The following is an 11,896-nucleotide window of genomic DNA, read 5'->3' as shown; positions in this document are numbered from 1 at the left end:
ACAGTTTGAAGCATTGGTTCACTTTTCCCCTTGTAAAAAGTGCAGGAGCAGGAATGAAATGTGGGGAAAAAGATTTGGCTTCTGGTTTTGGCTACAGTAATCGGATTGGTTTTTCCGTCTCTGGTGGAGATTCAAATCATAGTGGCTCCCAGGTTTAATGTTTTTTTAATGTTTTTTTAATGATGCTACAAAGAAAATAGGCCATATTTATTCCCATCTCTCAATCACACACACACACACACACACACACTCCACAATTAAATTGGTCAGAGACCCTTGAGGCATTTGGAGCTTCCTCGACAACTAACCCGGGATCTACTTTAACAAATAAAGCCTTCTGCATCTATTATGCATGAATGTATAGACACTTATAGACACGAGGAGGAACCCTAAAGTAAAATTAAGCAAATGCTATGCTGAGCTGTAGATTGAGCTATTGAATGGATAATTTATGATGGTGAGGAATTAGATGCACACTTCTACAATAGCAGTGCAGTAATGACAGTATGCCACCAAAAACACTGTAATCCTGTGAAATGTTTCTCCTCTATTTGCTCTGTTAAATTAGCTTCTCCTCAACTTTTCATTTATATCTGTCTTTTTAGGGCTTTTCATGACCAGTAACCGTGAAAATACGCTCACAGACTCCGAACTCCTAGTAAATGCATGAAATATACTCTATACCTTTGTCACTTGCCTCTTCACCTCTTAGCGGTGCAACAGTGTCATGTGACACCACCACAGCAGGCAGGAGCAGAAGCTGCACTCAATCTTCCTTGTAAGACACACTTTAGAGATTAGCGGGAATTCTCTGAAAGATCTTACTGGCAGATCAGCTGCTTTCACTTATTTATTTAAAATTGGTCTTTGATTTCACAGGTAGAAAAAGAAAAAAAAAATCTTCTAATTTCTACACCCACACCTCCAAATCTACTTTCTGAAATGATTAATTCATCATCAGGTTCCTAACTGATTATGATAACACTGATTCACCCGATGGCTACGTATGTGGTAACATACTAAGACTGAAAGGCTACAGCTGCAGCATTGTTCTTGTAATGCACAGAGCTATAGCACTATACAAAATGAGGACATTTTTTCTTGCTGTTGTTGCTTCCTATCGTACATAGACAAGCAAGATGCAAAGCTTTGATTTATGCTTCGTCGTGGAGAGAGAATGCGTTAGATTAGGTGAACCAATGTGTTTGGCTGGGGTGGCTTTGTTACTTTATCCAAATCTAATACAGAGCAGAAGCTGAACAGAACAACTTCCACACATCAGGGAAAATGGCTGACATCAAATTTGTTTTTCCCTTTACTCTGTAGCCTGATAAAATAATATAGGATGTGTGGAATGCATCTTTGCTTGGAGAAAAGCTAGGTCATTATTAAAGCATTATTATAAGCCAGCCAGTGTGTGCAGTTTTCAATTGCATATAGAAGTTTGGAAAGTGTTTAAATAAGAGGCCACCGTGCACATTACAAACTACACTCAGCAGACACTTTTTTTCTTTTGGGGGTATACTTAGCTAGTAACAAGTTTACTTTATTAACTGCATTAATTCTTCATAGCACAGATTCAACAAGGTGATGGGAACACTCCTCTCAGATCACACAGCTGCTGATGGTTTGTCTGTTACACAACCAATGATGTTATTTTCTCGGTCCACCACATCCCAAAGGTACTGGTTTGAAATCTGGTGATGGTGGAGGCTATTAGAGACCATTACAGTGAAATCTTTTTTGTGTTCAAAAAAACAGTTTGAGATGATCTGAGCTTTGTGACATGGCATGTTATCCTGTTGGAAGCAGCCATCTCTGAGTGGTCAGCAACAATGCTCAGGTGGGCTGTGATGTTTAAATGATGCTCACTTGGTACTATGGGGCCCAAAGTGTGCCAAAAAAATCCTCACCAGCAGCAGCAGCCTGAACCGTTGATACAAGGCAGGATGAACCCATGCTTTCATGCTGTTATTTGGGTTACTGTTGCCTCCCTGTCAGCTCGAAGCAGTCTGGCAATTCTCCTCTGACCTCTGGCATCAACAAGACATTTTCTCCCAGACAACTGCTGCTCGCTGGATATTTTCTCTTTTTCAGGCCTTTCTCTGTAAACCTTAGAAATAAATGTGCCAGTCTGTGCCAGAACTGCAGCAGATCATACATGCCTAAATGCTCTGAGTTGCTTCCATGTGACTGGCTGATCAAATATATGCATTAACAAGCTGTTTAATATACCGGGTATCAGATATATACAAGTACTTGCTAAACTCAATGCATACTGCTTGAAACCATGCAGACCTAACATTGTCTGTTATAAATCGTAATGATCTGGAAATGCTGACCACAGATTTATTTTTTTTAAAAGAGAGCCATTTACAAAGTCAGTTTTAAAGTTCATAATATCAATCAGCTCAAATTCATAACATTATTTTCCGATTTCCATATTTCCTGACTCTCAAGTAAGAACCTTTGCAACTGGTGAGTAAAAAAAAAAAAAAAATCATTAATCTTTCATGTCATGTGAAGGCATTTGCAACAAAGGATTTATTCATGTAGAAAACCTGAGAATGAATACTGAAAACCAGTATTTAATCTGCATAATTGTACCCAGCGCTGTCCAGCCTTGCATGCATAAAAGGGAACTTTAACATTTAACATGTAAAACGCAATCAGAACACATTTATAACTAACAGCCAGGCATAGATACCCCATTAAGTATTATCCTAATTACCCATCTCAGTGATGTCTGTAGTTGCTTTCAGCACCTTTCATTTTCTTTTTGTTACCCAAATTAATTGGCCGCTCTACAGATTCTACGGTACGCCACATACAAGATGAAACTTTTGCATTTTTTTCTTCTGTGCTGAACTCTTACCTGGCCCATTGTTCTTTAACTTTTAAAAAGAATCTACGTGGACCTCAGTTGTAGACCGTGTATTATTATGCTGAAGAACTGATTGCAAGTAAAAAGAACTATTTAAAGCCCTGCTGTAGACTGGTGGCCTGTCTACGGTGTACCCTGCATTTCGCCCAATGACAGCTGACCCTGAATTGGACAAGAAATTTGGTGGATGGATGGAAAAATCGATTTGATTCCCTGTGATATTTTTTCAAAATCTAAAGGAAACAATAAAATGAATGTATGGACTGTGAGACAGCAGCAGTTATGTTTTGTCTGTGGACCCACCCGTGCTCTGCTTTTCTGTCTCAAAGTCAAAACTTGGCAGCCGAACATCATAACTACTCAATAAATTGCTGTCCAGCCTGCAGTAGGCCTTGTGTATCACGTCTAAGCATTCAGACGACAGCTTTGAAATGCTTGTGGTGCAGTTTCTCTGGAGTGATCTGCTTGCACATGCAAGCCACAATCTCAGCGTAGCAGCGGCTGACTGGGCAAAGTGTGGAAATAATTGTCTGTCATTGCTCGTTGGCTGCTTTGACGTCTGCTCAATCCCTTCGCGGGGCAGTAACAGAGTTGTTCGGCGTCTCTGTCACCATGTTGGGCATAGGCATGGCGTAAACGTGTGCTACATGCTAGTTCTCATCTGTAGCAAATTCCACGAGCCACAAAGTGTTAGACTTGTCAGTGGGAAGACATGAGATTGGAGCGGAGGCTGAATATAAAAGCTAGAGGTCTGACCCCAACAAATGGACGAGACAGCTGCTGAAAAGAATTTTTCTTTTTTTCCCCCCACCAAATCTCATCCTTCATCTTTCTTTTTGAGACAAGCCAAACATTCAGACAATAGCAGGATGTTTTGTCCAGCCAAGCCTTTGTTACCATTTAGAGTGTGTGAGCAACTGTTTGGTGCACACAGCAGTGACAGTGGAAAATTCCTATAATTTAATTGCAGATGTGCAAAAGACTCTGTTGTAAGTATACAATATAGGATGTTTTATGTGTTGCCTCTTTGATTTGAGTAGAAAATATCAGTGGAAAAAAAAAAAGAAAAAAAAAAAGAGGGGAAAAAAAGAAAATATCAGTGGCATTAATCACAAGCTGAAGAAAGTAAAATCGCCTCAGAGCTCAGTATCGACCCTAATGATCGATGTGTCTAGTATTTATTCAAGCATGTTCTTTTATGTAACATTTACTCCTGTAGTGCTTCCAATCAAAGCTGTAGAAAGATGGAAACCTTTAAATAACTGTAATCAACTTTTCATCCATATTGCTCTTGTCAGAGAGGAACTGTTGTTCATGAAATAAATGCCTGGTGATTGAAAACAAGCGCAGATGAGTGTTTTCTCATCATCCCTGGTCACTCTGCTCCACTGAAAGTGAGAAAGAAAAATAACTTCCATCACAGCGTGAAAGCATGGTGAAAGATGGTGGCCGTTTTGCATCTCTGTTATCTGCTCTTGTACTACCTGCATACTTTTAATTGCTTTTCCGAGCCCAACCGGAAAGTTCAGCAAGTGGGACGTAATCCAGGGTGAAACTTTCCATCGTGTTATCAGCTTTAGTCAAATGTCACTCAACGAGGGGAGCAGTCATCAGGGGAAAATTTTGTCCACTCGCGTGTCACTAAGTGATGGATGCCTCCAGAGTAAGTTTGACTACAGTTGCGGAGCTGCCTGTAGGGCAAATGTGAATAGCGCCAAGGATTTTAGCACTGCTTTTCACAGGCATAGTGGAGATGCCATGTGAGGTCACAAAGTTGTAAATATATCCCAGAGAGAGTGTTAAGGACCTCGGTCCAGGCTCACATCAGATATGCTGTCCTTCCTCCAGCTCTGGAGTGAAAGGGATCAAAGGCGCTTCAACTAAGCGAGGACTGGAGAAGGGCAAGCAGTGGACCTACTGCTATATCAGGACGTACATTTTCTCTCCATGTTATTCAGAGATATATCATTTGTCTTATCTAGGTTGCTGTTTTGTGCTGACTTCCCTCCCTGCCAAAATTCTGTACCCTGCCTCTGAAGTGGAAGCATGAACAGTTATCACAATCAGTGCAAATGTCACCTAGCATCATCTCCAACTTGTTAAATGCTTATTACATCTTGTCACAGCATACCATATGGCAAGGGATAAGATTTGAAGAAAAAAAAAAAATCTTATCCGAGCTTCACTGCAGACAGCCTGAGAAAAAAAAAATACAATGGAATAAAGCGATGATTTTGAACAGATGTGCACATCAAAATTTGATTTATTGGGCTTGGAAACGCGATTGGCATCCTCCGGTATCTAGACTGCTGGTGCTCGTACTGATCTTTGTGCACGGTGGATAATATTTGTCTTTAGAAGGGATGAATGCACGCCTGGATAAGTGAGTCTGCTGAATAAATGATGTTTATAATCACAGCCCTGGGTGTCAACTAATGTGCCTGGGGAGATGGGGTGGGGGTGGGGGGTGGGCTGAGGGGGGAGTGGTGTTGAGTTTCTCATTTGTCCGAGCAAGCCCCTCCAAGGCAGAGGATAATGTGCATTTAAACTGCTGCATGGGTGGGTAATGGGATTGTGAACACGCTGGTGTCTTGCTGGATAAGCGGCTCTGATAGTGCCACTGACCACCTTCCCAACAGCTGGGACAGGGAATCGTAGCAAGGGCTCATTTTGTTTGCGTGTTTAGGTTGAAGGCGCCAAGTATGAGACAAATGGGCAACGGTAGGTGTGCAGGTGGGAGGCGTGAACTTTTCCACAGCTGGAAAATAAATAAAGGGGAAAGGATAGTTTAGGAATTAAAGTGGCCTTTAAAAAAAAAACAAAAAAACGAATTAAAGTGGCAGAGGGGTCATATCTGCTAGGAATCCACTTTTTACATTAAAGTCATGGAAACTAAAGCCATATGATCACGTTTTAAACACTGTTATAACACTGAGTAATATTGAATTGCATGCAGGTTAGCAGCTTTATATTTTCTCTGTTGGGTAGTTTCAACTTGTGGCCGCTATTCCACTTTGTGAATGCAGCTCGTCTCAGGCGGCCTGTGTTGTAATGACTTTCCAGACAGTTCTTTTCGGGAAATTGAGCAATTCTAAAAAAGAAAAAAAAAATTTTCCCGATTTTGACTCATGATTTGTCCTCTTTGAAGCTCCGTTGGTTGCCTGGTGTTCTTTTGAAAACTTGCATATCAAACTGCTTATTGCAAGACCTATTCAACAGCTGACACAGTGTTAATTAGCATTCAGCTGAATATAAAGCACTGGGCCAATCTGATTAATTCACAGTTAATTCAAGCCATTTCTCTTTAACTTCAAGGGAACCAAGTTAAAATCAGGATAAATGAGAATATACATATATTAGGGGTGCAACAATACTCGTATTGATATTGGATCGTTCGATACAGTGCTTTCGGTTTGGTACGCATATGTATCGAACAATACAAAATTATTTATTTATTTTATTAACTTTTCTTCTGACGATGCTGTCTGTGTTGAGCGCTCAGTGGATCTGCGTTCGACTACTCCGCCTAGGCTGCACTGTCGAGTGCAGATCCACTGAGCGCAGCGCAAGCTAGCAAGACAGAAGCTAAGCTCGTTGCAACATAGCAACTGCCTCAACGCTACCCGAAATTGAACCTCCCCCACCCTCATTCAGATCTGGTGTTTGCAACTATCTTGGTTTTCATGTGAAGCATGATTCTGATGGTAAGCGCGTCATGGACAAAACTAAAACAGTATGTCGGATGTGCCAGTGTGTTAGTGCAGTTAGCTTGTTAACCTGTTAAAAAGAGACGTTTCTCTGTAATAAACTATCTTTTCCAAAGATGAGTGATTTCTCGATCAGATAGTTTTATTATTGTTTTGTTGTTTTAGCAAAATTAAATTTAAAACTGTACTAAAATATATTATATTAAAATATATATTATAATTTTAATAAATGACAAATTAAAAAGGCATGAACATTTTTTGTATCGAAAAAATATCGAACCGTGACACCAAAGTATCGAACCAAACCAAACCGTGAATTTTGTGTATCGTTGCACCCCTAATATATTTAAAATTTGATTCATGTCAGTATTATCAAATTCTGCTGCATACTTTCTTGTATCAACATTTCGAAGTATGGTGTGAGCATCACTTAAAAGGTAACTGTTTAGGATGTCAATCCCAACCAGTGGTACAATTACCCAAAAGAAGACTACTCAGAATGATCTGAAATGACAAATTATTTAAATAACTGGTAGTCCTATAGACGTGAGCATAAAAGTAAGCATAAAGTAATAGTAAATGATTAAAGTAGACAACTATTGGTCAAAAGGTGAAAAAAATACAGTAGCAATAATTTGCTAAAATTACTGCTAATATGCTAAATTGCTAACAAAACTGATTTCAAAATTAGAGACTATTTTTTAATTCAAATTGTCAGCTAAGCATTGGGATAAAAAGATGAAAAATGACCTGCTGAAGTTCAAACAGACCATTAGAAATGGTGAAGAAAAAGTATTTTAAGAGATTTTGAAACTGGCCTTTTTGCTGGTGGCAGGCAAGCTGGTTTGAGTGTTTCAGAAACTGCTGCTGTATGGAGATTTTCCTACACAGTCATATCTGGGATTTACAGAAAATAATCCAGCATAGAGAAGATACCCAGGGAGGCAGAGGAGAGCAGCCAGTCTGCTTTGAGTGGATACGAAGACAGCAGTAACACAAATAACCACTCGCTACAACCGAGGTATGCAGAAAAGCATCTCCAAGAGCACAGTACTTTAAACCTTGAAACAGATGGGCTACAGCAGCAGATGACCACAATGGATGTCATCATTTCCTTTTATTTATTTTTTTTGCCTGTCCCGTTTGGCTTATTTGCAATCAGAATTATTGTCTAAAGGCGAAGAAAGATGCCCAACGGATTTACTTTACCAAATGGACAATCCCAGCCTTGCCGTAATGGTCTATTTGATTCGCCTTTTATTGTTTATTTTATTTTATTTTCACTTGCTAAATACGGGACAGACTTGACTGGGGAAAAGAAAAGGGAGAAAGAAAGAGGGAAAGAAAAACAGTGAGGAAGATGGACAAGGGCAAAAAACAAAAACCAACAAAATAAGCAGACAAAAAATACATATCAATCACCTGGATCACCTGTTGAGAAAGAAAAAAGAGAAAACAAGCAGAAGGAAAAAAAAAAAAAAAAAAAAAAAAAAAAAAAAAAAGAGCAACATAATAAACAACATCACGATGATATATGGGAATATACAGTAACAGTAAATACTAAATATTAAACATTATTGTGCAGCACGTAAGATCGACAGCGCAGTGTGCTTTGAGGTAGGAGCCAAAAAAGGGTGTAGTTTGTGTGTGTGAGCACCCGTGTGTACACATGAGCATGAGCGCGCTTGTATTTAAAAGGTTCCTTCATGTAATGATCTGCTAGAGGGTGTGGGGGGGCCACAGCCCCGTCCTCCAGGGCATGAAGCAGGTACGGAGGAGATCAAGACTCCAGACATCCAGAGGCCCCCAGAACACAAGAGACCAAGGAAGACCAGAGGAGCAGCCGCACCACTATCCCAGAAAGAGCTGAGGAGAGCCCCAGATGAGGGCTCACTCAGCAGCTGCGGAGCAGAAGCCAGGGGGGGTTGCAGTGACGTGCCCGTGAGCTCCGCCGGCAGCCAGCTGTGCCTGAGTGACCGAGCCCCAGGCCGAGAGGTTGAGGGCACCCCACCCCCAAAGTGGCCCGAGCGAGCCCCAGGCCCCGACAAGCAGCCACCAAGGAGTGAGCCGGTGTATACCCGGACGCCCACCCCCGGACACAAAGAACCACCAATGCACCGATGTCTGAGGGCGTCTGCCACTGGCAGGGGAAGTGGTGGGGGGAGATAGGCCTCCAAACCTTGGAGGACCTGAGATGTCCCCAGAGAGGTGGCGTCTGGTACCCAACCTGACATATAGACGCAGACATACAGGCACACACAGACACAAACATCCATTCCCACCCTCATGCTCTCATATGCAATTACTCAACACTCACCCAACGTGGGGGGGATGCCTTCCCTGCACCCTGGTGACACATCTTTACCCCAAGGCCCTGCATGTGTGGGTGATTGTGGTGGAGCGGGAAGAGGGAAACAGCTGGAGATGGGGAAGGAATGAAGGGAGGGGCAAGTGACCCCTCCCTGGTGCCAGCTCCCCCGCTGACCCCAGTAGGCACCCCCATACTCTGCAACCCGCCAGGGAAAGGGGGCCCAATTCAGCAGCGCCGTCCGGCCCCACAGAGCCCGGGACAGCCCACCCGACCCCCACCACAGAGAAAACTGCACCCACCCCATCATCCACTCATCTTCCAGACTACACAAGACAATAGACGCCCAGGCTGAGATCTTCCTCCACCTCTCCTATAACTCCCCCTCCTGCAGAGTGAGTTCCTGAAGAGAGGAGACCTCCTGCAAGATTTAACAGCCTCCCCCACCAGTTGAAGAGCCCCCCAGGTGGCTCGATGCACTGGCGGCACCCTGCGCCAGGGCTGGGCCCCCATACAACCCCGGCAACACACCAACCAGGACCCAAGCCCCCAAGTCCCAGCCAGGGCTCCAGCCCAGAGACGGAGCAGCCCCAGAACCAGGGTCCTAAAAACAGGACTCAGATGGGCTCGTGAAAAGTGGACAAAAGATTGGAAAACCACTGAATGAATCAGATTGAGAACGGCAGCAGTGGCTCTCAATCAGTGGAGTGGGCCACAAGACAAGGAGAAAATACATAAGGTAAAACTAAGCTAAATGCACGTGATATTTTAGGGAACAGTTTGCTGATTCTATGGTGCTGACCTTTATCCATCTTAAATTCAGCTAGGATCCTTTTTTTTTTTTTTTTTTTTTTTTTAATTGGTAACAATCAATAAAAACTGTGGGATGCCAGGCATCGACTTTTCTTCGGCATTTTCTGAAACCCAAGAAAAAGTTTGAGAGCCACGTTCGTTCACGCTCTCCTCTTTCTGAACAAATTCTGTCTCGAAGTGCTTCTGATGTCAAATGCACATAAATAGCAGATCAAAACTTAAAAACCAGTTTGACTTACAAAACAGAGCGTCTAGATTCCCGCGACGCCTTCCTTTTGGTCTTCGTCAAAGCTTCTTTGAGCTGCATTTTCAAACAACACATAGCTTCCACTGTGGATTTTTGTGCTGGGCTGAAGTGTGCGACAGCTTTAAAAAAAAAAAAAGAAAACCCCTGGAACCAGAGTGCTATCTAAATGAGGCATTAGATGTGAGAGTGACACAACCATGTTGAAGGGATGTAAGCAGCCCGAGAGGAACATTGCTTCTAGCAACTCTTGTGTTGCATTAGTGATGATTTTCCAGGAGGCGCTCACAAAGACTCTTCAGAACACTCTCCCGAGTCCCATCACAACCCGGAAGAGGCCCAAAACAGCAGGCCACGTGCACACGGGTGAGTGACACAACTTCACACGTTCTGCTGATAACCAACCCCTAGCCCTAACTATACCTAACCCCCTACTAGTATAAGAAAAAAAATATATGTGGGTCATTCTGGTTCTAAAAATGGCTGCCTGTCCCTGTGGCCTGCCAGAGCATGAAATAGACTTTACATCAGGTTAGAATGAGTAACGGCGACGAACAAAGTTTTTTTGGTCATTGCTCATTTTTCATCCTCTCTTTGTTGCTGTAATCAAACATATGGTAGTTCTCTCACTCCCCCCCCTCCTTCTCTTTCAGTTTATGACCTGAATAAGATATCAGCAGTTTGCCAGGTTTGGAATATGACAGGCGCGGCTAAAGTCATGTAGAGATTTAGATAATGCGACTGCTGAACACTATACAATACTTTCCACCTCTGCCTTTCAAACTTCCCCCGTGCTGATAAGCGGGAATTCGGGGGTGGATTTCAAAATGCTTTGGATTTGCAAAGAGCCTGGTGATATTGCAAAGGTAGTCACATGACAGCACATTTATTTCCTACCCATTTGTGACGCTACCCATCCCGCTCAATGACTGGCAGGTGAATTACAACAATATCTAGTCTCCCTTTTGGATAGTGGCTGCAAAGCTTCAAAACAGAGTGCGCACGCACACACGCACACACACAAAGAGAAGCTGCTCTTTCCTCTGCTTTCACTTTGACAACTTGGGCTGCAGTTTTTGGAAGCAAGCTTACTCACAGCAAATTGGATAATGCAGTGAGGGTTTTATTTATTTGCTGTAGTTGGAGGACAAGAAGTTTGCTTTTTCTGCAAAACCATATTGTTTCAATTTCCCCCCTCCGACACGACCACCTTCCTCCTCTCCATGTCCAGTGTCTAGAATCCCTGGTGGCTGCACGCTGAAATAGCCTCATGTTTATTTAAACTTAGAGGGGCAGCAGTTGAGCGCCTGGTGCCCCATTCATTTTTCTGTGGTGTTTTCTTATAGCCAGCCAACCCCGGAGCCATTCATCAGCTGGACTAAGTGTAGCTACAGCACGGAGGGCTAAACAGCACTTCACCACAATGAGTGTGACATCAGCTCTCCACACAAACCAGCGGGTGTGTCAAAGAGAAGCACAATTACAGAGGAGAAGGAGAAGGGAAGAGGTGGAAAAATGACCGTGAAGAAATAAAGAAAGAGAGAGAGAGGGGAAGAGGAAGAGTGGCAAAGAGTGTCAGTCATGTAGCTTCTAATTTTGGTTATGGCTCGAGCACTACTTTGTTCCACCACAGGCTTTTATGCTACAAGCATGAGCAGGCTCAAGATAGACAGAGAGACTCAGAAGAGCTATTGAATTAGCAAAAACCACACTCACAGTCACACACACACTAAAAATATACTACACACAAATACAATGAGGAGAGACTTATGATAAAAATAAAAAACTAAAAACTCCAAGTGGTGATGAGTATATTTGAAAATTCTGTGTCATGTATTTAAACAAGTACAGCCCTCCTCCATGAATGGCTTATTTTGAGCAATCTAACGTCCTTATAAACGTTTCACAAAAGAATTCGTAGCTATAGTAAACTATTTCAA

This window comes from Rhamphochromis sp. 'chilingali' (genome assembly GCF_963969265.1).
Source record: "Rhamphochromis sp. 'chilingali' genome assembly, chromosome: 18".
Taxonomy (NCBI): domain Eukaryota; kingdom Metazoa; phylum Chordata; class Actinopteri; order Cichliformes; family Cichlidae; genus Rhamphochromis; species Rhamphochromis sp. 'chilingali'.
This window is presented reverse-complemented; position numbering follows the sequence as displayed.